This window comes from Leptonychotes weddellii, unplaced genomic scaffold, assembly GCF_054177405.1.
Source record: "Leptonychotes weddellii isolate Sample4059 unplaced genomic scaffold, ASM5417740v2 HiC_scaffold_11319, whole genome shotgun sequence".
Lineage (NCBI taxonomy): Eukaryota > Metazoa > Chordata > Mammalia > Carnivora > Phocidae > Leptonychotes > Leptonychotes weddellii.
In genome coordinates, this window is record NW_027690840.1 from 1 (window position 1) to 6,892 (window position 6,892).

General features: G+C 36.6%; 1 long non-coding RNA gene across 1 annotated transcript; it reads right to left on the bottom strand.

Moving 5' to 3' along the window:
- Positions 1-83: 83 nt before the first annotated feature.
- Positions 84-4,550, bottom strand: LOC145718151 (uncharacterized). The gene is made up of 3 exons (XR_014141611.1): positions 4,453-4,550; positions 3,908-4,052; positions 84-337 (listed from the first exon to the last, which is right to left on the bottom strand). It is a non-coding gene; the product is annotated as an uncharacterized LOC145718151 (long non-coding RNA).
- Between the last annotated feature and the right edge of the window lie 2,342 nt (positions 4,551-6,892).

The window sequence follows — 6,892 nt, forward strand, 5'->3', positions numbered from 1 at the left end:
TCTTCTTCTTTTTCTTCTTCTTTTTTTTTTTTAACATATAATGTATTATTTGTTTCAGAGGTACAGGTCTCTGCATTCTTTTAAATAATCAGTTTAGTATCTAAATTGCTAAGAATACTCACAAAAGTTTGGTAAGAGTTTGAAGTGCGAAATTATTTGAAATAATCGTGATATCTGAGTGCTTTTCAGAAAAGAAATTTTTAGGTTACCTTGCAATAGGAAGGAGAGAGGCCGGTTCAGTTATTTGACTACACTCATCCAGCACTACTACAGGAAATTTAAGATCATTCATGCATGGGAATGGGCAGGCTGCACAGGTAACTCCAACTACTCGCACCTTTAGTACAAGAATATTATTAATTAACAACCTTTTGAGAAAATAAGATAATGTATTTACCAAAGAACTTATAAATCTAAAATCAGAAATGAGCTGTCCTAATTACTGGCAATCAGGAATAACAGGTCACTTTATCTCCACATTTTTATTATTTCCACGTAGGAAATGGAAATCACAGAACATAGGCTACTTAAGCCACAAGTCCCTTAATAAGAACAAATAAAAGGCACAGTTTGATATTCACAAGGAAGGTATTATATTATCAGGGATTTAAAAAATATTAATGATGACATCAATATTTTATCCTTCTAAACAAAGCTGGATAAACGCAACATGCATTATTATCAACACAGGCCAAAATTCTCCACAAAGAACAGTGAATATACTATAAACTGTATTTTGCTTAACCTTCAATCACACTAGGATTTTGACTTATTTAAGAAAGTAAAGAATACTAACTATTTCTAAACAACAGTAAATTAAAGTGTACTTGTGGCCTGTAAGCATATTTGAATCTTATAATTCTCAAATATTATAGCAGAATACCATTATTCTCAAGGCAAAAAGTCTGATAAAAAAGCTAATATTTAATCTCTGGAACTAAACATAAACAAGAGGAAAATCACTGAATTTTCTAATTAGATGTGTTCAATTGCCCTAGTAGTCTAATAGCTACAGACATACACACACACACACTCACATATATATACACACATACACGATTTTTTTTCTCTCCTAACAATCTGAAGTATAATTCCACTTTTTGGTAGCAAGGGCAGTCCACACAAACAGACCATATCTTTTGTCAACAAATGTGACTGACAAAAATATGCTTTACAAATTAAATACTGCCTCCATAGATCCTGTGAAACAAGAAATATATACATTAATAATAACATTCATCACGTATAACAGCCCTCTGTCAGAGTTTCCTTTTGTTAAAAACAAAAATCACAAAGCCACATTTATATTAGAAACTCCACACTTTTTGAATATTCAGCTCTTTTAAAATGATCCAGCAGAAGACACCACTGTAGTAAAATACACTGCTCATGGTACCACTCTCAAATATCATTCATTATTTAATTTCTGGAATTCTGGAAATTCAGCCATAAAAAAGAATGAAATCTTGCCATTTGCAATGATATAGATGGAGCTAGAGTACAATCCTAAGAAAAGTAAATCAGTCAGAGAAAGACAACCTTAGAATGAGAACCCGAAAGTTATGAACCAGGAAGAAGTTTTTTTAAAAGAAATAGCTAGGGGCGGGAGCCTGTGTAGCTCAGTTGGTTAAGCAACTGCCTTCGGCTCGGGTCATGATCCTGGGGTCCTGGGACTGAGCCCCACATCGGGCTCCCTGCTCGGCGGGAAGCCTGCTTCTCCCTCTCCCACTCCCCCTGCTTATGTTCCCTCTCTCACTCTCTCTCTCTGTCCATTAAAAAAGAAATAGCTAGGAGCGCCTGGGTGGCTCAGTCGTTAAGCGTCTGCCTTTGGCTCGGGTCATGATCCTAGGATGGAGCCCCGCATCGGGCTCCCTGCTCCGCGGGAAGCCAGCTTCTCCCTCTCCCACTCCCCCTGCTTGTGTTCCTGCTCTCGCTATCTCTCTCTGTCAAATAAATAAATCTTAAAAAAATAAATATAATAGCTAATACAAAAACATAAAGAACTAAGCTTTCTTTAAAATATTATATGAGTATCTACTAATTTGTCATCATATTGCTAAGATTCTAACCCCAGGAGATATTTTATTATTGATCTAGGAAATAGCAATTAACTATGAAGCATTTTTAAAATTTAATTCTATTGTAAAGACATGTCACTTTAGAAATGTGTTAGCTCTGAATGCCTAATTGGACCTTGGAAATTTGTTAGACAAAACTTTTTAAAAAATGTTCCCTTTAAAAGAGTTTTCATTTGGGGCGCCTGGGCGACTCAGTCAGTTGAGCATCTGACTCTTGGTTTCAGCTCAGGTCATGATCAAGCCCTGATCCAGCTCCAAGCTCTGTGGGGAGGCTGCGTGAAGATTCTCTCCCTCTACCCCTCCCCTCACATGCATGTGCATGCACACACACATTCACTCACTCTCTCTCTTTAAAATAAATAAGTAATTAAAAAAAATAAATAAAAGAGTTTTCATTTGTGAACAGATAATACCAATGAACAATAGATTATGCTATCTGGGCTTTCACTTGGAAAATAATAATAATAAAAAAAGAAAATTATCAAAGAAATCATTAACAATTATTCTTACATATCAATATTATGTTGGATAAGTGAGTAAAATGATAAGTAATTTACATAAATGACTAGTTTGCATTAATTGAACACAGTCAAACTAAGCCCTTCTGGATTTAGTTGGGGAGAAGAAAGTAGAGTTAACTCTGTAACTCAAAATAATAGAAAGCTAGTCTGAAACCTGAGGACTTCTGTAATCAAAACCTGTAGATTGGTTATTATTTCCAATTTCTCTCTCCCTCCCTGTAAGAGTATTACACATCCACATTCTTTGCCATGTGACTTTGCAGTACTTCTCACCAGAGAAGTAGGGGGAGTATATTTCCCTGTCCCACTAAATATTAGGCGTGGCCACACGACTTTTTGCAGCAAATGGAATATTAGCAGACATGACATGAACAAAAGCTTTAAATGTATTTGTGTGATCTAGGCTTCCTTCTTGCACTTCTGCCATCTGTCAGGAGAAGACCATCATGCCATAAGCAAATGTTCTCAGAGTGAGAGATCTGAACCATAGCCTCAAGCTGGGCCATGCCAACTGATCTTTAGAGTCATAAGTTTGTTGTCTTAAAGTATTGAGATGTTTGTTAAGCAGCAATATTTCTGAAAATAGCTACATAATAGGGGGATCCAAGTATGTTGATTTTTCCAAATCGCTTGCAGAAAGTAACCAATGTCCACATAGTCCAAGAAGTCAACAACCCTCTTTTCTTCCCTTCCTCTTTCTTTTCCTCAAGCTCTCCTTTCACTGGAGGAAACTACTGATTGACTTCTTTCTCATCAGCTACCAGCTAAAGGAAGCTGCCCCGGATCAGAAGCTGATAAAGGGGATACTGCTACTTGTTACAGCTTGGGATCCTGTGTGTCTAGTCTTGGCTTCCAATACTTAGAAGCAAGTGTCTAAGCCTCCTAGATTCTCAGATATAGACAGACCCTGAAAGGCTTGGCTTTCTAGGGAGGCATTAAAGACAAATTTCACTTGGGTATTTTGTCCAGGGTCAGACCTTCTTTTCCTTCCCCATTGCACCTAAAAAAAAACCAAGTTTCATTTTAACTTTCCAGGAAGTCTATTCCCACCTCTTCTCTTTCCTCTTTAAGCTTATAAAAAGATCTACAAATACGGAAAAAGAGAGGATAACTCAGTCATGGTAAGCTGGATCTGTTCACAAATTTGAAGAATGTTTTATAAGATAAAAATATGCACTGGATAGACATACACACACTTTATTTGAATCTAAGCTATCACAGTCATTTGTTTTATTTAAAGGAAATATTCTCCATCAACAGGAATAAAAGAATTTTGAGTAGTATATATAAATTAAGAAACAAACTTACCTGCTTCAGCAGGGTTTTATTGGTCCCCAGTTTATGCTGTTCAATACTTTTTCTGACATAGACCCTTTCCAGAGGAGTCAAGTCTTCTTTCATTAGTGCATGTAGTTCTTTCAGTTGTTCATTTTCATTTTCTGAGGCATGCAAACTAAAAAAGAATTACTTAAAAGAATATCCCTTTTTATCCCATTTTCACATTATAAAAAAGTAAAATACAGATTTTCTAAGTTAACCAAAAAAAATAAAGCTTTTCCACTCTTCTTCAAAAACCAAATTTAAAATTATATAAAATTATTATACTTTTTTTTTAAAAGATTTTATTTATTTATTTGACAGAGAGACAGAGAGAGAAGGAACAAAAGCAGTGGGAGGGGGAGAGGGAGAAGCAGGCCTCCTGCTGAGCAGGGAGCCCAACACGGGGCTCGATCCCAGGACCCTGGGATCATGACCTGAGCAGAAGGCAGACACTTAACGACTGAGCCACCCAGGCGTCCCAAAATTATTATACTTCTTTGAGCACTCTGACTTTTGGAATTCAGTGTTCTTACCTATAAGGTAAAATTGGCTTGGCAATCTTCCTGACACTCCCAACTCTGACGAACTTTTCAAATCCAAGACTGAGAAGCCTTTAAAGAAAACAAGGTAAAATAGATTCTGACTATTTAGAAGAATTTATAAAGCAAAGTTTACCTAATATTTATGTTATTAAAATTAATTTTATGTAACAGTGTATTTTATTTTATTCAATCTGATATGCCTAAACTCAGTAAATGCAATGTAGCTAAGACTTTTTTATATAATGCATTTTATAGAGAATTTTAAAATTATATTGAAGGTTCATTAAATGTTTATAAAATAGTGATGTCAGTATTTATCACAAATAAAACTGTCTCTAATGACATAATAATATGGAAAACAATAGCTACCATATACGTAGCATCAGGATTTATTAGGAATGCATACCTTATTTTTACATACACTATCTCACTTAATACTCATTTCAGCTCTGCAGGGTAGTATCTAATCTTAGAGATGAGGACTCCAAAAGTGAGGAATTTTGCTGAGGCCACAGAGCTAATAAGTAGAGTCAGCCATGATTCAACCGAAGCAAGTCTGTCTACCTTCAAAGGCTATGATCATTCTTCTACATATATCAACCCCAATTAGGGCTTTGTGAATAAGCAACTCTCATCTACCTTTCCCTCTCATGTATCTTACAGCTCTGGTTCTAGGCTAGAAACAGAGTAGAGAGCTCAATGAATATCCAGTCCTCTACAACATCTGTCACCTCAAATGGGAATTTAAAGAGTTACAACACTAAATAAACTATAGCTTTCCACACATAGTCTTCCTAAATAATTTTGAAGCAGTTTGTTTAATGTCAATGCATGGATAGATTTCAACTTCTGCGTATTTCATAGTCCTCATCTTGGAGACAGTCAGCTACTTTTCAGTCTCAAAACACAGATTACATGTTTTCAATGCAATTTTATGTTAATTTTTTTATAATAGAGGGTGCAGTATCCTCATCATACCACTAAAATAGGGTAAAAAGTATGTTTTGGGGCACCTGGGTGGCTCAGTCAGTTAAGCATCCTCTTGCTTTGGGCTTAGGTCATGATCTCAAGGTCATGAGATGAGCCCCACCGCAGGCTTCACACTTAGTGTGAAGTCTGCTTGTCCCTCTCCCTCTGCTCCTCCCCATGCCTCGAGTGCTCTCTTTCTAAAATAAATAAAATCTTTAAAAAAAAAAAAAAGTACATTTCATTTCTTCTCAAGAAACTCTTTGTCCCATCCTGTCCATTACAGTCAGAGCACATTGTCGAAAGGCACTGCTAAATGTTATTTTAATGTGAAGAAGTGTGTGAGTCTAGCCTATATGAAGTTGAGGTGTATATCCTAATTATAGATCCATACTTCTCAGGTCCTTATCAGAGGCTTAAACATTGAAGAATTTCTCCTAAATGTTTTAGTATTCAGTACTTACCTTCCTTCTTCATTCTACTTTTGTGATTTTTCTAACTTTTCTAACAGCCTACAGTTAAAATTTTCATCTCAAGCTGAGCAATCTAAACCTTTTCCTGTTTAGCCCCCAAGTAACTCCTCATTGTCTTAAATCAAAAAATATATTCAGTCTCTGTTTTAGATATTTAAGTCCTAATAAGGACTTAAAAAATATTTATATCTTGGTGTGCCTGGCTGGCTTAGTCAATAAGCATGCAACTCTTGATCTCAGGGTTGTGAGTTCAAGCCCCCACTGGGCACAGAGCTTACTTAAAAAAAAAGTTTAGGGGTGCCTGGGTGGCTCAGTCAGTTAAGCACTGACTGTTGATTTCGACTCAAGTCATGATCTCAGGGTAATGGGATTGAGCCCTGCATCTGGCTCCTCATTCCTTGCTCACTGTGCAGCCTGCTTAAGACTTTTTCTCTCCCTCTGCCCCTCCCTTCCCCCCCAACACACGCACACGTGGTGTGCATGCTCTCTCTCACTCTCGCAAATAAATAAATAAATCTTAAAAAAAAAAGTTTATATCTTTTATTCTAGGCCTAAGACTTTTTCATAAGGAAAGAATCAGAAATGGAGACACATTTATATTTAAGGATTTTTATCACAATATTATTTATAATGGCAAAAATCTGAAAAATGTTTACTGATCAAAATTGCTTAATTAGGAGTGCCTGGCTGGCTTAGTCAGAGAAATGTGGGACTACTAATCTCGGGGTCCTGAGTTCAAGCCCCATATTGGGTGTAGAGATTACTTAACTAATAAAACTTTAAAAAAACAGCTTAATTAAAGTATAAGCAGGGGAGGGGGGAAAGATGGCGGAGGAGTAGGGGACCCTATTTCAGCTGGTCCCCGGAATTGAGCTGGATATCTACCAGACCACTCTGAGCACCCACGAAACCAGCCTGAGATGTAAGAAGATCTGGATCTCTACAAACAGAATATCGCAGGCAGTTGGTTTTGAGGTACGAAGCAGGGAGCC